This window comes from Haliotis cracherodii, unplaced genomic scaffold, assembly GCF_022045235.1.
Source record: "Haliotis cracherodii isolate W230 unplaced genomic scaffold, xgHalCrac1.p SCAF_17, whole genome shotgun sequence".
Taxonomy (NCBI): domain Eukaryota; kingdom Metazoa; phylum Mollusca; class Gastropoda; order Lepetellida; family Haliotidae; genus Haliotis; species Haliotis cracherodii.
The window spans coordinates 25,364,222-25,392,149 of NW_027266272.1; the positions used below are offsets into that span (position 1 = coordinate 25,364,222).

Here is a 27,928-nt window from a genome sequence, read left to right on the forward strand (position 1 = left end):
CTCTAATAAGCGCCCATGGCGATATTTGATAATATATACTATAATATATATAAGTGAACAATCCCAATTAGCACCCCTTCCAATTCATCAATGTACACAAGACTTATATATTCGTGTATAATACGCACGGGTGTGTTATATACACCCTAAATTATGGGCAATTAAATTCTGGAAAAATATATCTATCGTATATAAACAGTTCAGACCGTCAGCATAAGCCACGAAATTTATCTTTCAACTGTTTTTTCCACCAAAATAATATTCTAATAAGAGCCCCCTATTTCTAATTTGGAGAGCTTATTACGTCGAATACGGTATGTATTACATGATTTTTACATTTTCTCCGTAAGATTTTTATGGATTTCGGCATTATTTTTTATAATGTTACTGGCCTTTCAAGATATAGGAACACAGATCTTGGAAACATTTTTTGGGGGGTAGCAAACTGAAGGATTAATGAAATGCCTGAAATGCCAGGCCACACTTGTTTCCTTTTGTGTTTCAAGGATTTTTTTCCAGCTTTTCCACACAAGGTCGGTCGAAATAAAAATAGATGAGGTGAAATGGGGTTTAGCGTTGCGTCCAAGATTATTACACTTACATAGTGATGTGCATGTACGGTGTGTGTGGCTGCTTGTACTAGTCCGGACTGATGCTGCATTTATGCATTCATAAGTATCATAAATAGAAAATGTCCATACTTTTTTATTCTTTTTTTTTTTTACCTTCACCAGCATCATATAATTCTTGTGAATACCCTACCTCTATTACATCATTGCCATAAATTCCTGTTTATGCTGAGAACCACACTACAAATTTAAATAAATTTTCAACAGACGTCCTCTTCACTGCCAACATATCTAATAGTTGTGATGCAAACACTATCCCTCGTCAGAGACGCCACTGCGCATATCTAAGAAATCTTTTATGACAATATATTTCTGAATTCTCATTATATAGTTTTTCTAATGCTGATATTATTTATTTTATGTAACATTTTTGGGGTATAAGAGGGTCAAATTACTAGTGGGAGACTTATATAGATAAATATATTTTTTTTAAATTTATTTTATGGACAGGCAGCTTTTCAGTAGGGCAGGCAGACCCGGGAAACAAAAAATAAATAAATGTATGGCCTGAAACTTGTTGACAATGCCTTCTCTTGTGGATTGACCAATGTGGTAAGCACCTGAGATATTTATAACATACCTGAAGCTGACACACAGTGATATAACTGAAATGCTGCATCGTTAAACCCAATTCACAACCTCACTCCATCAGTTAAAAGTTGCGGCCTAGGAACACTTTTCAATCATTGTGTTTGTTTGTTTGTTTTGTAGTGACATATTGATTACATAATCCATCTCCATTTTTCGTTTGCATTTTTTTTGTATAGCTGGATGATTCCTAAAAGCAATAACCAACCCACTAATAGATCTGTTTTCAAGAATTTGATTGATCAAGGTCCAGCTTTTGACAATTTCTACATGAAGCTGGATCATATTAGATACCTCCTAATTGGGTACATGTATATGCTTCTGTCACATCAGTCCTCATGTAGAAATTAACAAGCTTTTTCCTTCAGCCTCAGTATCGTAAACAGCCCTTACAGTGTAATTGACAATGTAATGTACAAGTCAGAGGTGACACTGCAACAGATATTGACGACGCCTAAATGTAAATATGATGCCGTGCATCACTTTAACAAATGCACAGATGGAGGTAGACTTATGCATATATTCTGTCCGTGTAGCGCTACAGAGCATAAACACTCTCTCTTTGACAAGGCGGCACTTATGGATATTACCCTAACGCCATGTTGACATAACACTGATCACTTCGGCTGATAGTGTCGCAACTAGCAGACTGATTTACATTGACTCTGCCCTCTGGTGGCAAGAAAAGAGGCGGAACTCTTTTGAGTTCCATGGTTCCGAAAGTTGAGACAAAAAGTTTTGCAGCACATCTTGATTTTCCGTAAGGTTGGAGAGATGATGTTTGCTTGTTACGTTGCCTTGATAGACTACCGTATTCTTCATAATAAGCGCCCAGGGCGCTCTCAAAATAGGATATATGGGGCTCTTATTAGAATATTATTTTGGTGAAAAACAACAGAGTTGAAAGATCGTAATTTTTGTGGTTTATGCTGACAGCCTGAAATGTTTATATACGACAGATATATTTTTCCATAATTTGATTTCCCATAATTAAGGCTGCATATAACCCATGTATTATACAAGAATAAATATGTCTTGTGTACATTGATCTATCAGAAGGGGTGCTAATTTGGATTGTTCACTAGCCAATATATTAGCAAATATCGCCGTGGGCGCTTATTAGAGCGAGGCGCTTATTACGCGGAATTCGGTAGTTTTGCTTTTTGTAGAGTTCATGTAGCCACTTAAGAATTTACATTTCACGTTAATAAATCGATTTTGGAAATTTGCATCGTTTCTGATTTGCATTTTGGAGAGGAGCAATCTTCTTTATGTGATAAAATTTATTTATTTAAATTTGTAAAAATTACCATGCAAAATATGGTCCTTCTATTGTTTTTACATAGTCATGCTTCTTGGAGATTCTGGGTTAGAATATGTGCCAAACTACCTAGGCTGGTAGTGAAGGGCGACTTGGTGAATTGGTTGATGACGTTTCATCGCTTTTGCGACAGCATGAGTCGCTGCTCATTATAAGAGATTGTCCGGTCCAGACTCGAGTATATACAGGCTGCCGTCATATAGCTGCAATATTGTTGAGTGTGGCGTTACTCAATAAACGAACATTGTGATGTCTTCTTCCTATGATGAGCACTGGTGGTCCTGTTGTCTGATAGCCAACTATTCACAGTGCAGAGTGACCTCCCTAAGGTGTAACAGAATCCTTAGATCATGGTTCCAATCCCAGATTAAACCTGATTGTGTTTCCAGCCTTGTCAATACCATACCTGGGTTTCACCAAAGTCGTAAACATCTGTATCTTGACCCTCCTTCCAGTGGGATTCAGAAGTTGCTTGTCATGTTCATGCTGTCAACCACTGGTTTGATTGACCAAAACTTGCTAACAATATGGCTCGCAATTTGATGACTTGTAAAACAACATTCACTCCCCCACTCACCCAAGAACGACCCTTCCACCTGAAGATCAGCACACAAATAACTGTCACCCCTGATCACAATGGCAACATGACATGTCTATCTCAGCCCTACACATGTTAATGTCAACAGCAATTCTTGTGGATGAATGACATCACAGACATGACAATGAGAGTCCCAAAATAACTGGATACAGACCTTGCCTACTGCTTACTATTTTAATCTCTCAGAAAAAAGAGTTAGAAGATTTTTTTCTCATTACATTGGGAGAATAGGCAATAAATCGAGCCCTGTAGATCTTGTTGCTATAGATCCCAGCCTTGTAGATCTTGTTGCTATAGACCCTCGCCATGTAGATCTTGTTGCTATAGATCCCAGCCCTGTAGATCTTGTTGCTATAGATCCCAGCCCTGTAAGTCTTGTTGCTATAGATCCTGGCCCTGTAGATCTTGTTGCTATAGATTTTGGCCCTGTAGATCTTGTTGCTATAGATTTTGGCCCTGTAGATCTTGTTGCTATATATCCTGGCCCTGTAGATCTTGTTGCAATATATCCTGGCCCTGTAGATCTTGTTGCTATAGACCCTCGCCATGTAGATATCTTGTTGCTATAGATTTTGGCCCTGTAGATCTTGTTGCTATAGATCCCAGCCCTGTAGATCTTGTTGCTATAGATCCCAGCCCTGTAAATCTTGTTCCTATAGATCCTGGCCCTGTAGATCTTGTTGCTATAGACCCTGGCCCTGTAGATCTTGTTCCTATAGATCCCAGCCCTGTTGATCTTGTTGCTATAGATCCCAGCCCTGTAGATCTTGTTGCTATAGATCCTGGCCATATAGATACCGACACTATATATTCTTGGTCTATATATCTCACTGCTTTGAACTATATATTCTGGCACTGTTGATCCCAGCCCTATACATCCTGACCTTAAGCTTCATGGAGCTATAAATCTTGGTGCATCTAGGTCCCAGAGCTATATATCTCGGTGCTTATATCTTTGAGCTATAGATGCTGGTGATATAGTTCTGTGCCCTATATATCCTGGAGCTTTAAATCCCAGCCCCATAAACCCTTGAGCTAAAGCTGTAGATCTTGGTGCTATAGGTCCCTGAGCTGTAGATCTTGGTGCTATAGATCTCAGTCCTATAGATCTTGGTGCTATAGGTCCCTGAGCTGTAGATCTTGGTGCTATAGATCTCAGTCATATAGATCTTGGTGCTATAGGTCCCTGAGCTGTAGATCTCGGTGCTATACATCTCAGTCCTATAGATCTCAGTGCTATAAATCCAAGCCTCATAGATCCCTGGTCTATAGATCATTGAGCTATAAAATCCCAGCGCTATAGATCTTTTAGCTATAAATCCCAGCCCTATAGATCCCTGGGCTATAGATCTTTGAGTTATAAATCCCAGTCCTATAGATTCCTGGTCTATAGATCTTTGAGCTATAAATCCCAACCTTATAGATCCCTGGTCTATAGATCTTTGAGCTATAGATTCCTGAGCTATTGATCTCAGTGCTATAAATCCAAGCCTCATAGATCCCTGGTCTATAGATCATTGAGCTATAAAATCCCAGCGCTATAGGTCTTTTAGCTATAAATCCCAGCCCTATAGATCCCTAGTCTATAGATCTTTGAGCTATAAATCCAAGCCTTATAGATCCCTGGTCTATAGATCTTTGAGCTATAAATCCCAGCCTTATAGATCCCTGGTCTATAGATCATTGAGCTAAAAAATCCCAGCCCAATAGATCCCTGGTCTATAGATCTTTGAGCTATAAATCCCAGCCCTATAGATCCCTGGTCTATAGATCTTTGAGCTATAAATCCCAGCCCTATAGATCCCTGGTCTATAGATCTTTGAGCTATAAATCCCAGCCCTATAGATCCCTGGTCTATAGATCTTTGAGCTATAAATCCCAGCCCTATAGATCCCTGGTCTATAGATCTTTGAGCTATAAATCCCAGCCCTATAGATCCCTGGTCTATAGATCTTTGAGCTGTAGATTCCTTAGCCATTGATCTCAGTGCTATAATTCCTTGAATTATAGATCTTTGAGCTATAGATCTTGGGCTGAAGATCCCTGTGCTATGAATCCAAGACCTATATATCCTCAAGCTATATATCTCGGTGCTCTTGTTCCCAGAGATATAGATCCCTAAACTATAATCACGGTGCTATTGATCCCTGAGCTATAGATCTCAGTGCTATAGATCTTGGCTCAATAGATGCAGGTAATTGTGGTGCATTTGTTTTGTGTTTATCATTGCTAAGACTCCATAGGGAGCTTAGTAATAATTCAGGAGCCGTTCCAGCTGTAGCCATGGGAAGCTATATATATCTTAAAGTATTTGCCCATACTTGATATCATTGGATGAAAAAACTCAGTCAATTGAATTCAGCTTTTCCTGTTCGAACTATATGCACTTAATGGCCAAACTGAAGATTGTTTCATACTTGGAAAGTGTATATTGTCTGTTTTAATCAGCAGTTATATTGATGTTATGGCTGTGAATTTCATTAGGAAATTCTGTAAATGGTAGCAACTCAGTGTGCTTCTCAATAGCTCATATTGATTGTTTTCTTAAAATCTGAAATTTCAGAAATGAATATGTTCATCTATCCTCTGAGGCAAGTTCTCGACTTGGACATGGCAAGGTTGAAACTTTGTGATCATGTTTAAATGTGCCGTCAGAAATCAATACCCTTGTATGTCCTTAATACCAGCTTTTTATGTTATGGTGATATTTTCTTACAATATATTAATTTCATTTAGGAGATTCATTTCTGTTCTGTTGTGTGAAATTTCATATCACTCAGTTTCTGTTGGTTGGATGTTTATTTTTTTTTTTTTGGACACATTTTTTGGATTGTATTTATGGATTGTATTGGTATGCTCTTGAGAATTTATGTTATTGATATTGTGATGTATCGGGGCAGTAACGCATCATGGGCACACAAAGTATGGGTTTCATTTTGTGTTATTATTTTGGGAGTCAAACACAGGCTAAGGTGGAGCAAGCAAACACTTAGCTTTTCACCCAAGTGGTAAATTTATGTCTGAGACCTGCATCATTTCAAGCTTTTTTCCACATTAAGCTGACATTGTGATATAACTGGAATACTGTTAAAAGCAGCGTTAAACCCAACTCACTCACTCACTCTTTTCTACAGGTGGCATTAACTCCACATAATCTCATCACATTGTGGGGCGGTTGGGTAGCCTAGTGGTTAAAGCTTTTGCTTGTCACGATGAAGACCCGGGTTCGATTCCCGACATGGGTACAAAGTGTGAAGCCCATTTCTGGCAGCCCCACCGCCATGATATTGCTGGAATATTGCTGAAAGCAGCGTAAAACCATACTCACTCACTCTGGTCTATTTATAGCGTATCATGATCTCACAATCTGATGATTCACGTATCGTCTTTACCTTAGTATCGATGATATCGTAGGAATCGGTGAATCGTTGAAATTTCAAATTAAGGTGGTAAAAACATGAAGCCAAATTGTTTTAGAAGGCTGACGTCTGATTGGTTCAATAATCCACTCAACATTTCCGATTGGGTGGTCAAGGTTCATGCGGGGTTCACATACTTGACCTATGAAGGTGACCTCAGATCTCAGACCTTAACAGAGATACGATATACAAGTAAAAGATCTGATTTAAATAAGATTGATTGACTTTAGGTATGAGATGTGATGTAGGATGGAACATTATCTATTTGGACATCCGTACATTCTTTGTCTGAAACGATCTCTGCTTTGTGGCATCAATATAAATTTTGGAGGGAAACAATTATTACATGCAATCAACAAGTTCTTTTTAAGCCACATCTTGAAAAATACAGATAATTATTTTGAACAATATGCAATTTTTGACATTTGAGACTGAATGTAAGGTTCCTGTGATTACCTGAACTTTGTGTCAGTGGTGTAAACCTACTTGCTTCCAGTTAGAATTTATTTACTAGTCCTGCACCATGACTGTGGAATTTATATCTTTTAGGCATATTTTTATACTAAAAGCCTGGGCAAGTCTAGATCAAACTAACCAAGTCTTGTTTGCTTGATTCTATATATCTGCCTTTGTCCTGCACCATGACTGTGGAATTTATATCTTTTACGCATACTTTTATACTAAAAGCCTGGGCAAGTCTAGATCAAACTAACCAAGTCTTGTTTGCTTGATTCTATATATCTGCCTTTGTCCTGCACCATGACTGTGGAATTTATATCTTTTAGGTATTTTTGTTACTAAAAGCCTGGGCAAGTCTTGATAAAACTAAACAAGTTCTCTCAGAGGAAAAAAATAAAATTTTCAAGACATGTTTTCATTGACTAAGTGCATGTTAGTCTATTGATTTACCTGCATCATTCTCTATTGATAAGACTGTAGGATGATACCTTCTACTGTTAAACGGCCACTTACAAGTCGTTCATGAAGTTCGTCTCATCATATTGTGCCATTAATTACCTTTATGACAGATTAATCTGGTGTAGGCATGACATAAATGTTAAAACAAGTTCGGATTTCACAGCCTTAGGCTATAGAGGGAAGTTAGATGAAGCTGAAATGTACCTTAATCTTTCAATAAGATCTAATTAAGTCTTAACCTATTGTTCTTTGAATGCCAAATTAGTATTTGGGTTAAGGAATGTTTATCTAAGATCCATAAAACATGACTGTTTCGTGTGTCAGTAAGATCAAAGGACAATTACAAAAATCTGAATCAAAGAATTTTTTTATGTTTGCTTGCTCCTGTTTGAAGTTCAGTAATTAATCTTATTCCTGTTCTTTTTATGAATTATGAAGTAAATTACAAAAAAGGTTGTATTGAGTAAAATGAGTACATTTCAATAACTAAATTTTCGTTGTGTTCATTGAAATTCCTGTATTCTGATTAGCTGAATTGGTCACGTGTTATTGCATTCATTTCCCAATGAATGTAAAAAATTAAGCCACGCCCACCGAGGCGCACTATTTTTATTACTTCAGAATGTCGGGGAATCCCAATATTACAGCCGAGGGAATTCCCTTTCTGCTCACGTGTATCGTCATGCACAGGACATTTAGCGACTTTCATGCATATTCATTGTCCAAACAAACCTTTGAAACCGAAGGCCGAGAATGTATGAAACAGCAAACGTGCAGGCTCGATCGCCTGTTTTTGTTCTGCTCGCCTTGGTTCAACTTTCATGTCTCCGCGACTTCGGGTTTCCTTTCTAACTTGCATTTTTGCAACTGTGTTTTACCGTAATCAGGGAAGTAATGTTTGAATCTGGCGGTAACTGACCATGTAATTTGAAACAGCCGCCTTCTCCCGGACATATTTCTTCCAGTTCGTTACAGTCTGACTGTTGCAGTTCTTTTCGCAACTTGTCTTAACTGACAGGTCCAATGAACATTGTTTTAATCCCACTCTCTGCTGATTGGCTACTGACTGTGTAGGCGTGTCAAGTTATGTGCATAAATTAAACAATCACCTGATTCATGTCACGCCACAGTATGTATTCCTACACCTGGAATGTTTATCAATCTCGTCATTTTTGTCTGTTTTGATATATACAACTGTTTTTGGTTAAACTATTGTAGATAAAACATGTTTTATGCTGTCGAATTTAATAATAAGCATTGACTGTGTATTTTTTTCGGTTCATTGAGGTATGAATCGAAAAACCAATGTGCAAACTTTTGTAAGAATCCGCTACGCGGATTCATACAGTTTGCACACTGGTTTTTCGATTCATACCTCAATGAATCGAAAAAAATACAGTCAATCCTTAAATAATTATAGTTTTATGTGGAACTGAAAAGACTGTGAATGATTCCCTGCAAATATATGTAGTAAAGTACGAATATTGCAAAGTGGTAAATAATTACACTGTGAGTGAGTGGTTTGGGTTTAACACTGCTTTTAACACTCTTCCAGTTATATCACGGCGTGTCAGCTTTATGTAGGAGGATGGGTACAATGTGTGAAGCCAATTTCTGGTTTCCCCCGCTGTGAGATTGCTGGAATATTGCTAAAAGTGGCGTAAAACCAAACTCACTCACTCACTAATGTGGGAGGAAAGCCTGAAGTGATGCAGGTCTCAGACGTTTACCACTTCGATGAAACCCACGAGCACGGGTATGGTGCTGACAAACCTAGAAACATAATCGGGGTGAACCGGGATTCGAACCCACAATCATAGGTTTCTGGCGTGCCCTATGAATGCGCCTTAGACAACTGGGCCACCCGTGCCCCCAATAATTGCACCGAACTCCATAGAATACACACTGACCTAAAACAAAACAGTTGGATCAAGTCAGATCAAGTCAAATCCCTTTCTCAGAAAATGTGAAATACTCTGAATTAAAACCTGTGGACATCCTGAAGCTGCCACATTGTGATACATGTGAAATCCTGTAGAAATATAACTCATTCATTCACAGTTTCTGAAATAGAGGATCCATCATGTGTAGATTTCTCTGTTTGCATACTACTGGACATTTATTGTGAGAAAATCGTGTCAATTTGATTTTTTGAAACATATTTTTAAACCATGTTAACGTTGTATATGTCATAACATTGATATCAAAGAATATCATTCTTAAGATCTGTTTAGCCAGTGGCAAGAAGATTTAAAAACTGTAGATAGGATCCTGTTTTTCACTTTTATGACATCTATTGTGTCTGTTTCAAAGGTGGCTGGGTATAGGCTTTAACCCTAGGGGCTTGGTCAGTGACTGAAGAAATAATTAACTCTTTCAAGGTCACATAAAAGTTAGAAGTGCTGTACCGTACATACCTTGATGCTGGTGTTAATTGCAGTCATTGCCCCTGCCCTGAGGAATACAGTAGTAATTATATCCTGGGGGAGACAGGGTATTCAGTACGAGAAAGAGGAGGGAGAGGTGGGGGCAGGGGGTATTGTTTTGAAATGTGGGTGTTAAGGGGGTAGGTGATGAGAGTATTGAGGGAGGGGGAACAAGGGTGGGATTGGGGTAGGGCATGTGGGTAGGATTAGGAGCAGATGATGATGATGATGATGATGATGGTGATGGCAGTGATGATGGTGATTGTGATATGGTGTGGTGATGATGATGACATGATGGTGATGATGACATGATGGTGATGATGACATGATGGTGATGATGACATGATGGTGATGATGATGATGATGGTGATGGCAGTGATGATGGTGATTGTGATATGGTGTGATGATGATGATGACATGATGGTGATGATGACATGATGGTGATGATGATGATGGTGATGATGACATGATGGTGATGATGGTGATGGCAGTGATGATGGTGATTGTGATATGGTGTGATGATGATGATGACATGATGGTGATGATGACATGATGGTGATGATGACATGATGGTGATGATGATGATGGTGATGATGACATGATGGTGATGATGACATGATGATGATGATGACATGATGGTGATGATGACATGATGGTGATGATGATGATGGTGATGATGACATGATGATGGTGATGACAGGATGATGATGACATGATGGTGATGATGACATGATGATGGTGATGACATGATGGTGATGATGACATGATGGTGATGATGATGATGGTGATGGGGGTGATTGTGATGGGGAGAGGGGGGGGTCACAGAGGGTGGTGGTGGTGATGATGATGATGATGATGATGATGATGATGATGATGATAGTGGTGGTGGTAAGATAAGGGCATGTGTGCCATATTGTTTTAAGATTTATTAATGCAGCTGTAGGGTATTGTTTATGGAGCATGCTACAGGAAGATGTTTGTGAGGGTGGGAGATGGGGGTCAAAGATTGGTTAGGGGGGTAAGATAAGGGCATGTGGTGCAGTATTGTTATAAGATAAATGCATGGGGGAGGTGCAAGAGTATTGTTTATGAGCACTTTGATGAATGTTTGTGGAGGGTCGGATGCCAAGGAGAGTGAAGCTATGTTGAACAGGAAGTAGAAGACACAGGTGCGAGGGGTGTAGAAGTTCCACAGAGAACAGCATGTTCACACAGTGTATGTGAAGGGAGGGGGGGTAGGGGGGGGAATGTTTGAAGGTGGGGGGTAGGGGGTTGATGATTACAAAGTGATATTCATGGCCATTTACTAGCCTCCAGCATCCATGATAACAAGAGAGATAACGCCTAGTAGTTATCAAACCATAGTACAAGGTTGCTCAAGCATTGTAGTCATTCTCTGCAATGGAGTGCTTTTTCTTCGAATGGAGCATTGTCCTTATTGGCTCCGTTTGTCTGACGTATTGGATGATGCTGGAGGTAATTACTAAGTTTGTGTTTTAGAAGCGTTATCAGTAGTTGTAGATGCAGTTGTTGCTGAAACTGATGCTGCCAGGATTTTTTCTTGTCACTGTTTGTGATGGAACCTTTGTATGTATAGTGAGAGTTTTTGATGGAGCCTTCGTATGTATATCGAGAGTTTTTGATGGAGCCTTCGTATGTATATCGAGAGTTTTTGATGGAGCCTTCGTATGTATATCGAGAGTTTTTGATGGAACCTTTGTATGTATATCGAGAGTTTTGGATAAAGCCTTTGTATGTATATCGAGAGTTTTTAATGGAACCTTCGTATGTATATTGAGAGTTTTTGATGGAGCCTTCATATGTATATCGAGAGTTTTTGATGGAGCCTTCGTATGTATATCGAGAGTTTTGGATAAAGCCTTCGTATGTATATCGAGAGTTTTTAATGGAACCTTTGTATGTATATCGAGAGTTTTTGATGGAGCCTTCGTATGTATATCAAGAGTTTTTGATGGAGCCTTCGTATGTATATCGAGAGTTTTGGATGGAACCTTTGTATGTATATCGAGAGTTTTGGATAAAGCCTTTGTATGTATATCGAGAGTTTTTAATGGAACCTTCGTATGTATATCGAGAGTTTTTGATGGAACCTTCAAATGTATATCGTGAGTTTTTGATGGAACCTTCTTATGTATATCGAGAGTTTTTGATGGAGCCTTCGTATGTATATCGAGAGTTTTTGATGGAACCTTCGTAAGTATATCGAGAGTTTTGGATAAAGCCTTCGTATGTATATCGAGAGTTTTTTACGGAACCTTTGTATGTATATCGAGAGTTTTTGATCGACCCTTTGTATGTATATCAAGAGTTTTTGATGGAACCTTCTTATGTATATCGAGAGTTTTTGATCGAACCTTTGTATGTATATCAAGAGTTTTTGATCGAACCTTTGTATGTATATCAAGAGGTCATCAGGTCCAGGCATCAATTGAAGTTAAAATTAATTTTGAAATGCCAAAATATACACCAAAATAAATGCTCATATTAATATCGAAATATTCCCAGAAATATATGCTGATATTAATGCAAATATAAACACTGAAATATATTCTAAAGTTAATGCTGAAATATACACCAAAATATATTCTGATATTAATGCCGAAATATACACCAAAACATATTTTGATATTAATGCTGAAATATACACCAAAATATATTCTGATATTAATGCTGAAATATACACTAAAATATATTCTGGTATTAATGACGAAATATACACTGAAGTGAACAACAGAATGTATTGTTTCACTGGTCCTGAAGAAATGGGTTTACAATGAATAATCAAGTCAATTATGATATACCGTATTCGACGTAATAAGCGCCAGGGGCGCTCTCAAAATTGGAAATAGTGGGCTCTTATCGGATATTATTTTGGTGAGAACAAAAACAAGAGTTGAAAATTTGTAAATTCTGTAGTTTATGCTGACAGCCTAAAATGATACAAAAGAAAAGTATGTGTGTATTATACACAACAGATATATTTTCCAGAATATAATTGCCCATAATTAAGGGTGCATATAACACACGAGTGCGTATTATACACGAATCAATAAGTCTTGTGCACATTGATCAGTTGGAAGGGGTGCTAATTTGGACTGTTCACTAACAAATATATTAGCAAATATCGCCATGGGCGCTTATTAGAGCGGGGTGCTTATTACGTCGAATACGGTAGCTAGTCACGGAGATAGAACAAACAGTAGAGGATAAGCTCTGTGTATATTCCAAAAAATTATTCAGCAGTCCTCGACCCTATTTCAGCCGTCATGTGAGGAGCCAAGATGAATAAGTTTGTCAATAACAATTATCAATCCTGCCATGAAAGACTGTAATATAGTCCTTGTAGATAATGCATTATACAACGGAAGAGGTAAGCTGTCTGGGAAGTCTCATGGCATTAAATAGGCCATCTGCTGCAAGATCATGTGATCAAATCATGTGATCAGCTGGTCCCACAGTGTTGTCAATGGCTCTTGTGGCGTGTAATATTGCAAAATAAACATGTCTCAAGTATGTTCGAACCACATGGTTCTGACCTAATGGCATTGATGGATATTACTTTGCCATGCAGCAGACTACACAGCCGTGAAAAACGTGGAAGCCTTTGGTTTATGTCTTTGACTGACTGGAGCTATAAGCTACAGTCAGAAATACTATAAGAACAGTTTCAATTTTTTAAAATTTGTCTGATTTTTTTTTTTGACGGGTGGCCCAGTCGTCTAAGGCACCGCGATTCGCTGTGCAGAGTTGCGTCCCTTGGGCATGCCAGAAACCTATGATTGTGGGTTCGAATCCTGGTTCGCCCCGATTATGTTTCTAGGTATGTCACCACCATACCCGTGCTCGTGGGTTTCACCAAAGTGGTTAACATCTGAGACCTGCATAACTTCGGGCTTTCCTCCCACATAAAGCTGACACGTCGTGATATAACTGGAATACTGTTAAAAGTGACGTTAAACCAAACTCACTCATTCTGGTTAATGCAAAACGGAAGGTCAGTGGTTCAATCCCCTTGTACTTTAACCCTGCTTGGGATAAGCATTAAGGGGCTAAAACTAGGACTGGTTGGCTCGGAGTCAGTATGCTGTGTCTGAGTTGGGTATCCATGTTAAACTGCAGCGTGGTATCTCAGTGGGCTTGCACTATAAAACAGGCATCAGTCCTGACTAGCACAAGCAGCAACACACACACACATGTTACATAGTCATGTTACTTAATAAAAATAGTGAACATCATGTACCGTATTCGACGGAATAAGCGCCCAGGACGCTCTCAAAATTAGAAATAGGGGGCTCTTATTAGAATATAATTTTGGTGTTAAAAAAAAGTGAAGATCGTAAATTTCGTGGTTTATGCTAACAGCCTGAAATGATACAAAAGAAACGTCTGTGTGTATTATACACAAAAGATATATTTTCCAGAATTTAATTGCCCATAATTAAGGGTGTATATAACACACGAGTGCGTATTATACACGAATAAATAAGTCTTGTGTACATTGATCAATCGGAAGGGGTGCTAATTGGGATTGTTCACAAGCCGATATATCAGCAAATATCGCTGTGGGTGCTTACGGTACTTAGAAGGAAACAGAATATATTATTTCCAGGTAAAACAGCAGATCTGTTTTAATAATTGAGTTGCACAAATAATGTTTATTTTACCTGTCCATGCTTAATGGTTGGCATCCCTTAAAATATGAACATTGCACCTTAATTTATCCCACATCTGCATCACTTCGGGCTTTCCTCCCACATTAAGCTGACATGCTGTGATATAACTGGAATACTGTTGAAAGCGGCGTTAAACCCAACTCACTCACTCACTTAATTGTCTCCCATTGAATGTGTGTGGTTATTGTGAGTGCATGAATGTTTATGATGCTCCTTTTGTTCACAAGGATGAAAAGTGTCAAAGTTCAGTGTTGGTCAACTGAATTATGTAGATTTAATTTTCATTTGGCAAAACAACATGGCATCAGCTCCATATAATCTCATCACATTGCGGGGCGGTCGGATAGCCTAGTGGTTAAAGCTTTTGCTCATCATGCCAAAGACCAGGGTTCAATTCCCCACACAGGTACAATGTGTGAGGCCCATTTCTGGTGTCCCCTACTGTGATATTGCCGAAATATTGCTATAAGCGGCAAAAAAACACTCACTCACTCACTCGTACAAGCAGCCACACACACATGCATGCACGTCGCTATATAAGTGCAATAATCTTGGAAGCGACGTTAAAACGTAAGTTCTTAGAACTGAATGAATTCAGGGGCATTTTATGGCGCACATCGTCATGGAAACAGTTATCATACATTAAATCACTGGGGGTCCAGTCACAGTGATACAGGCTAATTAGGACTATTAGTGATATTGATCATTTCCAATTGGTTGATATAGCATCGTAATGATGGTATTGACCTTTCGGGGGGTGTTGCGTGTTCATTTCACCATAATGGGTGTTATACCAGTATGACATGCTTATTTCAGCAATGCGTGTCTCGTCAATAGCATGTCTGTTTCAACTCTGCGAGTCTGTCACGTCATTAGCATGTTATGAAGTATGTTGTCTTTCACTTTTGGAGCCAGTAGGGTTCCATTTGAAACTGAAAAAGTTTAAAAATACCTTGACGATTCTTTACATTCTGACACAAGATTTATGATAAAAGTATTTTTATATGTTCTTTTAAACAACTCGCACTGATATTGAATTTAAAATGTGAAAATGAATAACTACGAGTATTAGAATTGATTGCTTCAGATATGACAGTTAACCAGTTGGATATGTCAGCAGTTTAAAGTCGTTATTTCAAAATTCTATTTTTACATGGGGGTTTATGTTAAACAAACGTTTTCGATAAAGATTCCTTCACAGTGTACCATATTTTGTAATCATTTGATTCACTCAAAAGCTCCTTCATTTAGTTCTGTGTTGAATGTTATTTATTAACAATTAAGCAAGAAAACGCAGTAACAAAACACTTCTATGCTACATTTCTTTTGTACAGCATATCTTCAAGCACTTTTGTGATGCTTATAAAGAAATCAATGTCGGAAGAATAATGTTACAGTTTTTGCTTAAATAATTAATTAAAGTCAAAATACCTACAGGAACTGTATTATATCCCAAGCATTTTATAAGAATGCATTCAGCTACTGCCAGAAACACTGCACCCTGACAGCAATCTTGCAATTGTCTCCAAATCTGATTGCCTAGGGGCATGTATGAATCAAATGACACAGCAATCAGCTGCTTGTTCTCAGCACGTACATTTCGCTAGTACATTTCACTTTCAGGTTCATTTCCCCTTAAAGCTCCCAGCCGACAGATGCCTGGAGAGAAATGTGCTGTGTGATCCAGGCTTGATAAAACAATACCAGCTGATAAGAACCTATCGGGCCATCACCTGGGGGTAGTGCTTATGCCAAGCTGGCGTTGAGGTTACGATAGCAACTTGTATTGGTAGATATTGCTCTTAACGACGTCCCTACCTGGGGGAGATAGCTTATAACAGCCTGGGCCTTGTGGATTTATCACATAACGCCTTGCAGCCTCCAGGAGATGGGTTATAGCGGATTGTGACCATGCATGGATTCCTGATTCATTGTGGAGTGTTGAGTGAAGCTGTTTGGTGTTGTGATCACATGGAGTCATTCATCTGACAGTCCTTCTTCGAGGTAATGTTGGTTTTGTGTCTTGTTTACGAGGTTTATTTTTAGGAATTATTGATATTTCTTTGATGGGGGATGAGGTGTGGGAGGTAAAAAGTGGGAATTGTGATTTTGTTTTAGGTTCGTGAATGGAAGATGGGTTTTTGCTGTGTGTGGATTATCTCTGTGGTTATTGCTGATTAGATTACTATGAATTGTTTATGATTTTGGATTGATTAGCTTAACGGATTGTCCTGTTGTTCGGGAGGATTTTGTGAGATTGTGTGAGAAACTCCGACGTGTCATTCGCACATGACAAGCATTCCGTCTCTCTCCCTCCCCCATCCCAGCTGGGCCCCATCTCCATCCCTGCTGTTCCCCCCCCCCCCCCCCCCCCTTCATCACTGCTGTGCCCCTCAATCCCTGCTGTGCTCCACCCTGCCCCACCCAGATAATGTCTGACATATACACCAGATCCGACCCCTGCCCTTTTCCTGACACGCCCCCCTCCCACACCCTTAGTTTTTCTTGTGACGTTTCTATTTCTTTTTTCTTCATCTTTCCTGTCCCTCTTCCTGACTTAAATCTATTTCCTTTCCTTTTTATTCTTTCCTTCTATCCTTCCATCACTCATTTTTTCACCTTCCATCTGTCTTTGCCTCCAAACAACAAGTATTCTGTTGCCTGTGTCAAAAGATAAAAACACCACACATCAAATACCTTGAAAGAAAGGACAAAACCACTCTTAAATAACCACAAAACCTGTCATTCCCTCTTTAGAAGTACAATGTACATGCACATTACACATTAAGGGTCCTCCTCCAGTCCACGAACAGCTGACATTTTTCACATTTTCGCTTTCATCTGAAAACTCTTTTTAAAAATACCAACTTGAAACAGACACACACCATGCTGTGACATCCACCTCCACCATCCATCAGAACCCGTTTCATCCTCCTCGTAGCAGCATCCACACCGTCCCAAGCCTCTACATCACCTTGAGGGTGACCCACACGGTCAGTCATGTGGCCCGATGGGGCATATAACAAGGTGTGGATTTCCTCCTCTGTCACAAGGGTATAGGCGTGTGTATGGTGATGCAATGTACGCCTGTCACGTACATTTCAACCATGTTAGTTTCAGGGTTTTGCTGTCACATTGTCTTTGGAGGATCTTTTTATTATATGACTCATCCTGACAGTTCGAAATGGAATAGATCTTTGATGCGACTTTGATATAGTCTAAGGTTTCTTTTTTGGGGTGTATATATCATGCAAAATGTTGGTTTACTTTCTTGTGAAAATGTCAAAAGGTGGTTGTTTATTCTCAGAATATCGTGCCATTTTATTTTAATATTTTTCAAACCAATGTAACAAGACAGAGGATACCAATTCCAAAGAAGAAATATTATGAACTTTGTTACCTAAGAGTTAAGGATGCTAATTTGAAAATACCTTTAAATTTTAAGGCTACTTGTTAATTTTCCTAAAAAGAGTTTATGAACATACTTGGAGTTAAACACTCTACTCAGTTTGATATATATTTTTGTGTTGATATTTCAAAACGATGATTTTATTGAAAAAATAATTTTTTGCAGTAAATACCAGTTTTGCGAAATAGATATATTTATTCACTGGATGTCCTGGAAAAGAATGTGTTGTTGGTCCAATGAATATTTGGCTCCTGCCCTCAGAGAAAAAAATTGTATGGCTTAAAAAAAGTAAATGAATAAATATTATGCCTCGAACAAACACCAGTCCCACAGAAAATTAAATTGTTCATCCCTTAGATATTCTACAAGCATTATGTCAGGGAGGCCCATGAACTATCCTGTGTCGTAATAAACATCTAATCGTGTCAGCTTTAAGTGGAGAGTGTTGCGAGTCTGTCATTTGAAGCTAAATGCTTTTTCCCCTTGTGATGAATGTGAAGTACAAGTTTTCATGTCAATTTCAAGTCAAATGTTTTTCGTGCATTTTGGGGTCAATGTTCAGGTTGTCTACAGCTGATTAATTGAGATCATGTTAATATTTCATCATAAATGTCAGCTGGAAATTTAATTATGTTTAAGAATGATCCTCTGTTTGCTCGTCTCTCATATCAAACCAAGCTGTCAGTGTTAAGGTACGTACATGACTGGGAACTATTATGTGCCGAAATCAATGTAGGAAGTAAGAAACGTCAAAATTAATTTCTGTGCTTGTCATATTCAATCATTTTATTTCCAATACATATAGGCCACAGGCAAGTCATGATAGTCTTACAAGAACACCATATTGTAAAACCAACTATATTAAGGAGACAAAATGCCAGATCAATCATATTTCTCACAAGCAACAAAATACACCTGTTAGATATAATTACATTTAGTACAAGTGACTACATGTTTTTATTCCAGGTATATCATCTTATGTTTACAATTTTACCCACTTCCTGTGTCATTGCACGCGTGTGTCCTCGGAAGTTACGCAATCATCTCGTGGGGACGTCATCACTACTTTTTCAGTTACGTCACTGTCTCTTCTCAGCATTTTCGCATTGCTGTTTGCGTCGTACTTTACATAATATGTATTTTTTCTAAAGTTAAAAAACTAGTTGCCATAGTTACTGGTTGCAATTTTTATAATTTATAAATCATTTAGTAGGTAATGCAAGTATGCCATATGGATGACGTTTTAATTTAAACTTTTATGGACACAAGGCAAAAATGATTAGGCACATGTTTACACCCAAAGGCAGTGACGTCGTGGCAGTGACGTCGTGGCAGTGCCGGCTTGTAGATACTGGATGGAGATAATTCTCTATCACTGCAGGGTAGGTTGAGATCGTTCACGTTTATCTTTTCACCTGATTGTGTTGGTATGTCTTAATTCAGCAAAGTTACCTCTGGGTCAAATCAGTTTTGTTTCATTGTGAAAGGTTGTTTGGTAGCCTTATGGTTATGGCTTTAGCTCGACATGCCTAAGTGTTATTTGACGTGTGTGTGTACAGTGTGTGAACTCAAATTCTGGTATTCGCCACCATATGTAGCTTTATGATACGCACTCACTCACTCACTCACTCACTCACTCACTCACTCACTCACTCACTCACTCATTCACTCTTGCAATGATAATAATCACTCACTCACTCTTGCAATGATACTCACTCACTCACTCTCCCAATGATAATCACTCACTCACTCACCCACTCTTGCAACGACACTCATCCACTCATTCACACCCTCCCTCATTCAATCGTTCACTCTTGCAATGATAATCACTCACTCACTCTTGAAATGACACTCACTCACTCACTCACTCACCCCCTCCCTCATTTACTCACACACTCTTGTGATGATACTCACTCACCCACACCCTCCCTCTCTCACTCACTCACTCTTGTGATGATACTTACTCATTCACTCACTCACTCTTGCAATGATAATCACTCACTCACACCATCGATCATCATTAGTAGTGAGGGTTAATTTCTTTAATATACAAATTATAATTTAAATCATAAAATCATCTTTTGAGTTTATTCCCAGAGGGGAATTCAAATAAATACATACATATACATAATCTATGACTGTCATCACTGAGCTTGTAGGAGACTGTCTAAAAATGTAAACATTAATTGTCGCTATGTTTGTAATTCTGTGTAAAATATAGAATGCTGATTTTATCAAGTAGATGTCTAAAATAACCATACATTTCATAATTAACAATTGTTATTAAGAAACATCACAGCAGTTAAGTTAAATGTGTGTTGGTGTTGCCGACACCAATGAGCTAGCATCTCAGCTTCGTCCGACTCTGAATCTGATAAATATAGAATACTAAACGAGCTCCCGTGTAATACCAATTTTATGAAACGAGTGAATAGTTGTGGTATCTGACGAGCGAAAGCGAGTCAGATACCACAACTATTCACGAGTTTCATAAAATTGGTTTTACACGAGAGCGAGTTTAGTATTTTATTTATTACTTGCAATTTATAACGTTTTTTGAATTATACTGTTGAGTATGAATAGGCTGACACCTATATGATCCACGACATAGTCCAATTGAGTTTAACAGAATAATACTTCAAACACGTCAAAAGTTGAAACGTATGAATTTCATACCATACAACGGGTCTACCTTTAGAATTCACAAAATTATCGTAGGGCTAAGACTTTCGCATCTCACATACTTTAACTTAGACCAACAACTGTCGTTGCGCTACAATACGATCGTCTTGTGGAACGGGCCTTGCACCTCAAAGTTTTCAATAACGTCACAATACCCGATGACGTAATTTGTGGAATTTTGATGCAAGATCCATCGGCGAAACAATGCCATGTGATGTCAGCCTAGCAACAAGGTTGCTGGGGTCATCGAGTGTGCATAAGCTCCTCTCAGTGCTCTATCAACTCCACACGCAATGTCGTTGAATAAGCCAAGAGATGTTGAGAGCTTTCAATATTTGTTCGTGAAACGTGTTCCGAGAGTACATAAGCACGCGTTTTGGTATTACACAATGTGTAATAAAGCTGTATGTTTATTAAACGGGTGATCTCTTCATGGGCAAGTAATAAAGGGGGGTTAATATCTCGAGTCTCTCCTAATAGGAGATTATGGCCGGTACAATATTTCACAACAGTCATCAAACAAAATCAACAAAGGCTCACCCCGAGCTGCCTATGTGTCTGTTCTTAAACTGGTTAATGGCTTGTACAAATAGACGTGTATGTTTCAACACTTACAGTGTATCAGTGCTAACTGATAACCTGTGAATATCACATGTGTGCAACGTATTAGTGCTAATTGTTAGCTGTGAACGTCCTACAGTGTACATGATAATGAATGTGATGTTATAGTGTTTTTGTTATAAATGAGAATATATGACAAAAAAAATTGTCTCTTGGAACACATATATTTCCAATAAAGTAAAGAGATTAAAAGAAGCTTTTTTCAATTTTGAAATAAGGACTTTTTTGTTTTTGTTTGTTTGTTGTTTTACGCTGCATTCAGCAATATTCAAGCTATATGAAGGCAGTCTGTAAATAATTGAATCTGAACCAGACAATCCAGTGATTGATAACATGGGCATTGATCCATGCAATTAGGATAAGATGAAATACATCAACCAAGTCAGCGAGCCTGACCAGCCCATCCCGTCAGTCTCCTCTTGTGTTGTTTTGATACCCATATGGACATTTGTGGAAGGAAGGAAGAAATTAGATATTGAGTGGATGAATGAAAAATATGTAATTTTAATACAAAGGTCAGCGTTAAACAACAAACAAACATACATTTCTCTGAGGAAGAAGTGACATATTGAGGAATGAATAAATGAATGAATGAATAGTAAAGCGACAGATTACTTGAACAAAGGTCACAAGTCAAATTGCAGCTTTATGACATAATTAATGACAGCCTGAGAACTGTGGATACTTACACACAATGAAAAGGAAGTCGGAACTTGGAGTCAAGTGTTTGCGTGAAGAAGGAAGGGAGATAACTCTCTCTGGATAGGAAACAGATGATTGGCCCAAGATTGCCTGCGTTTATCAGTCTCTGGTCATTAATATATAACAATCAAGTTAGCGGTGAGATAAACCAGGTAAGAAACCAATTTTACATAACTCGTAAATTCTGCGTGCCGCTGGGCCCAGTGGGAGATACTTTGTAATCATGCCTGGTTTGTGTTTTTGTATTATGAAGTTAGATAACACTACGCTGCAGTGTGGATAGCCACTGGAGAGAAGATGGAGAGTAATTCTAAGGTTTTGTAGGTACATGTTGCTAATTTGCAGGAGATGAGATTCATCATATGGTTTTTGGAGGAGACATTATGTTCAAGTTGTTCAGTTCTTGCCGAAGACGTTCAGATATCTGTCTCAGTTCCCCTGCCATGGGAAATGATTTATTCAGGTTACAGGAAGTGGAAGTAGTTGTGATACAAATAGTTCTGACTTGTGGTAGTATTTGTATTGAAACTAGTTCAGACGTAATGTTGGTGTGTTTTAGGGTAAGATTCAGATTTGCATTTGTCCCTCTAGCCTGTGACCATATTTATGTTATACTCGTTGGAGTGGTCTTCAATATACCCACTTGATTTTAGATTTTACTGCCGTAAAGTCAGTTTTATTTTGGGGTTCAAAACCACCACCACCACCCATCATGAAGGGGGCACGGGTGACCCAGTGGTCTAAGGTGCCACATTTCGCTGTGCTGAGTTGCGTCCCTTGGGCACGCCAGAAACCTATAATTGTGGGTTCGAATCCCGGTTTGCTCTGATTATGTTTCTAGGTTTGTCAGCACCATACCCGTGCTCGTGGGTTTCACCGAAGTGGTAAACGTCTGAGACCTGCATCACTTCGGGCTTTCCTCCCACATTAGCTGACACGCTGTGATGTAACTGGATTACTGTTAAAAGCAGCGTTAAACCTCACTCACTCACTCACTCACTCACTCACTGATTCATAGAAGTTTAAAATATATATTTCCACAGGAAGCTCTTTCCATTTAGGCTGACTCCGACCTGATTGTCCTTGTTTTATCCCTAATGCTGAGTGCAGGGTAACAACAAGTACCATCTTTTAACGCTTTTTGGCATGACACAACCACGGACTGAACCAATGACCTTCCATTCCACCATGGATGCTGAGAGATTTGGAAATATTTCAAACAGACAAACAGATATGCGCTCTTGTCACACCATATGCCATTAATTGTTTGATATGCAACGCTTCATCCCGGATCTGTTCTCCTGGTGCATCTGTGCATTTTAATGTTGCTGTGGCTGTGTGGTGTTTACAAATATGTACAAGTGTTTTGAACTGATTCAACCCTTGCAAATGCTTATCAGTGAATGTGACCAAACCAGGTGCTCATCAGAGACTTTCTTGAGAGTGTTTCAAATGCTCAACCAACTACTTTAAGGTCAGTCTTAGATTTGCATTTAGTCTTTGAAATGAAAATATTTTACCTGAATAAATGTTTCAGTGCCTGTATGATGGACTAGGTGGTGAGGTGAGGTGAAATGGGGTTTAACGTCACGTCCAAGATTATTGCACTTATATAGCGACGTGCATGTACGTGTGTGTGTTTGTGTGGCTGCTTGTACTAGTCCGGACTGATGCCAATTTATAGTGCTAGCTGAGATACCATGCCGCAGTTTAACATGAATACCCTACTCATACACAGTATACTGACTCCGAGCCGACCAGTCCTTGTTTTATCCCCTTAATGCCAAGCGCCAGACAGGGTAACAACAAGTACCATCTTTTAACGTCTTTTGGTATGTCGCGGCCGGGGATCGAACCCCGGACCTGGTCAGTGTCATAGGTCATGTTTGAATTGCACCTCAAACACCTATTGCTGGTCGGATGAGGCGACTAAACTGATGGGCGGTCCTGCTCGCTGACTTTTTTGATGCTTGTCATCGTGTCCTAATTGCATAGATCGATGTTCATGATATCAATCACTGGATTGTCTGGTCCAGACTTAATTAATGACAGACACCACAATTTAGCTGGCATATTGATGGTGCTGCATTAAACAACAATTCAAACAAGGTCATGTTAGTGTCCAATGTCAATTGTTCTTTGGGGTTAGAGGGAGTGTCTTTGGTAAAAGATTCATTTTGAACATAGTTTCAATTAATTCACAGCATATCGGAATAATGGCAAGAAACACCTAATGTAGCATTTCATAGCTACTGACCATTTTGAAGAAACCCAAATAAGGAGCTGACAGACCAGTAACACGAAACTGGGACTCAAACCCATTGCCTACATAATTCAGTTCTTCACCGTAAGTTGTGGCGCCATAGATCAGGAAACCATCGGTGCCCCAGCTTTCAATGGAGTCAAGATGGACATAGAAAGTAGCCATTTTCCTACACAGGATGTTCCTTAGAGCTTTAACTCTGTCAAGTCACAATTGAGGCCTATATATGAAACGCGAAGGCCAGACATGCATAGAACAACTAAGCCAGGGTTCAACGGGCAATAAATAAGCCAGCACTGTTGGGGACCTATTGAAATGGTTGATGGACTTGATGAAGAAGGACGTGAACCTTACCGGGGAACATCTGGTCGGGATCACTGTAAGCCAGGGACATTAATGAAGAATTCTCATGCAGACATTGTTCTTTAATACAGCCCAAGCAGCCATAGGGGCTGAGACTGGCTTGCAATTCATGGCCTGCCTTCTATCAAATGGACTTAGCATGGTTTATTTCTGTGTTTATTGAGGCAGGTTTTTCCAAGAAAACAGGACTTGTTCTCCATTTCTTGAACACCTGGTGCCATGCTGGTATGGGTGGCCTGGTGGGGCTGCAGTGAGCTTGCAGAGTTGTGTCCCTTAGTCTGGGTTTGAATCCCGGGGCTGGCCTGATTGGAATTATTGGTTTGTCAACACCAAGGATTTCACTAAATTGGTAATCATCAAGACCTGTGTCTCTTTGAGCTTTCCTTGTACAACCCATGAAGATCCGGGGTAGAAGATATCTTCAGCAAACCATGCTTGCCGTAAAATGTAACTATGCTTGTCGTAAGAGGCGACTAAGGGGATCGGGTGTTCAGGCTTGCTGACTTGGTTGATGCATGTCATCATGTCCCAATTGTGTGGATCGATGCTCATTTAATGAGATCAATCACTGGATTGTCTGGTCAATTATTTACAGCCACTGTCATATAGCTGTCATATAGCTGTAATATTGCTGAATGCGGCATTAAACAACAAACAAACAAACTCATACATAAATCAGACATCCTGTAAAAAGATTGAAATGATATTCATAATTGATAATATTCAAACCAGAATAAATAAAACTAAACTCTCATTAACTCGATATACCCAAGTGTCGAGGTCAATTTTAAAATATCATTATATGGAATGTGGCCCCCAAAGTATTTTCATTTCACTCATACCCGCTAGGTGTCACCCTTTCTACTGACCCGCAGGGTCTCTAAATTACATTGCCATCAGGGCAACATTTCTTATCTGGTATAACCTTTTTAGATCTACCTGCAGGGTTCTAAGTCATTTTCATATATATTTCAAATTTACTCACCAGTGTCTTGAGTTTAATACTACAGCTAACAAACTTAAGTGGCAGAGAGATTAGTGATGTCATTTGATTGCCATTACCAATGGTCTGCATTTCATTGTAACGATGTCTCCTGTCCCAGGACAATCCTTGATTCAATATTACCACTCCTCCTTTGGCTCAGTGGCCCAGTCGTCTAAGGCGCCGCGATTCGCTGTGCAGAGTTGCGTCCCTTAAGCACGCCAGAAACCTATGATTGTGGGTTCGAATCCCGGTTCGCCCCGATTATGTTTCTAGGTTTGTCAGCACCATACCCTTGCTCGTGGGTTTCACCGAAGTGGTAAACGTCTAAGACCTGCATCACTTTGGGCTTTCCTCCCACATTAAGCTCACACGCCGTGATATAACTTGAATACTGTTAAAAGCAGCATTAAACCTCACTCACTCACTCACTCACTCACTCACTCACTCACTCACTCACTGATTCATAGAAGTTTAAAATATGTATTTCCACAGGAAGCTCTTTCCATTTGGTGTATGTTGAATATGATATTCACACATCTTGCCAAGAACCTAACTTATGTAGTATATATGCCATTCATGAAGTTAAAATCGTTAACATTCACTTGATGTGAAAAACATGGGTAACTTGGCAAAGCAGTATGAAAGTCACATCTAGATTTAAAACATGTTACAGAGTCGTCTCTGATTAACCCTCTTCAGGAATTATAAATGTATCTTTCTTTTCACATTTCAAGTTTAATCTATATCCTTCAGTTTTTTCTTTTTGATAATTTGATACAGATAAATTCTGAGTTTCTTCTGAATGAACATACAGTGATATATATATAACTGCCTTCTCAAGTGAGCGCTTCATGGCTGTCTGTCTTGTTAAACACCTGTTGATAGATGAATGGACGAGATGCTGGCATGTGAGTTTGGAGCATAATTATGATAGCTGGCAGTTTCTCAGCACTTGTAATCATTTATATATTAGTTACAATTATCAGCAGATATTATGTGAGGCATGTGGTTTAAATGTGTTGCATGTGTGGGCGTTGAATGGTTTCAGATTTAGATATAAACAGGGCCTAAGCTGGCAAGTAGAAGCCTATCTTATCTGTTTGCAAATTAGGAACAGTTTGATAGGACTATAGAATGTAAGAAAACGTTCATGGATCTGGGAGATAAAATATGGACACACCACAACTAGGCTTGGAGGACTAACTTAAGGTGAGGTGAAATAGGGTTGAGTTTAAGATAACTTCATTTTCATCGCAATGGGCATGCATGTTTAACATATGTTATATTAGTGATTACGCTTTCTCAGTAAATCTGTGCCATGTTTGGGGTGGAGAACGAACACTCAGAGTGAACTACATTCACAAGCAAATCACAAATTCACTGACCTAACCCACTCAGCCTAGACTTACATCTAGTCTCTGAAATGAACATATCGTTCAGAAAAAAACAGTTGTTCAGTTATCTTAATAAAAATATGATAAAAGGGAGCCCAGTGACTCTCTTCATTTTCAGACACTGCAGTAATGTAGACTTGCCAAACATTATAGACTTGCATGGGCTGTATTTGATATATATTTGTATCAGGGTCTGTAAGTGGGACTACCACTCTGCCATGAGGCTTCCTAAAGAATGGAAGTCTGACAACTGGTAGTCTAGTACTTTGTACATGTACATTTCTGTGTGTGTGTGTGTGTGCGTGTGTGCGTGTGCGTGTGCGTGTGCGTGTGTGTGTGTGTGTGTGTGTGTGTGTGGCTGTGGCTGTGTGGTAGTGTAACTGCTTGTACTATCTAGACTTATGTCGGTCTCACAGTGCTGGCTCACTGAGATACCATGCCACAGTTTGACCAGATACTCCATTCAGACACAGTGTACTGACCTGACACCAAGCCGCCCAGTCCTTGTTTCTACCCTTGCTGCTGAGTTCCAGGAAGGGTAACAACAATTACCATTTTTTAATGTCTTTTGGTATGCCGCGGCCGGGGATGGAATCACCAACGTTCCCCTGGCAGGACTAACTTCGACCAGCTGTCACAAGATGTTCCTGAGATGGTCGATTCTGTCCAAATCATTGGAAAACTGCTTGTAAAACCAAAGTCAAAGTGACCAATGTATCAATCATGGTATTACCTTGTTCACCTAAATAAACTGAAAGTCATCATCAAGCTATAAAAAAAAGGCTTCCAGGTCTGTAGTACCATATGACAGTAATATGTTACATTCAGTGTTCATTCAAGACTTGATATTGTGAAGGCCAATGCATAGCTGTTTATTGCAAATATATGATCCGATATGATGCATATTAGGTGCACA

The 27,928-nt window shown here is 39.1% G+C and overlaps 1 protein-coding gene across 6 annotated transcripts in view; it reads left to right on the forward strand.

Moving 5' to 3' along the window:
* Positions 1–27,928, forward strand: part of LOC139465005 (polypeptide N-acetylgalactosaminyltransferase 5-like) — a 359,393-nt gene that overhangs the window by 207,828 nt on the left and 123,637 nt on the right. The window contains exon 1 of one of the 6 annotated variants that reach the window (XM_071246671.1): positions 16,232–16,597. The exons of 4 other annotated variants lie outside the window; for them this stretch is intronic. The gene's annotated coding sequence lies outside the window, so the exon portion shown is untranslated. Of the gene's footprint in view, positions 1–16,231; positions 16,598–22,100; positions 22,160–27,928 lie in introns of those variants that run through there. One more of the 6 variants, XM_071246670.1, reaches the window with a different exon arrangement.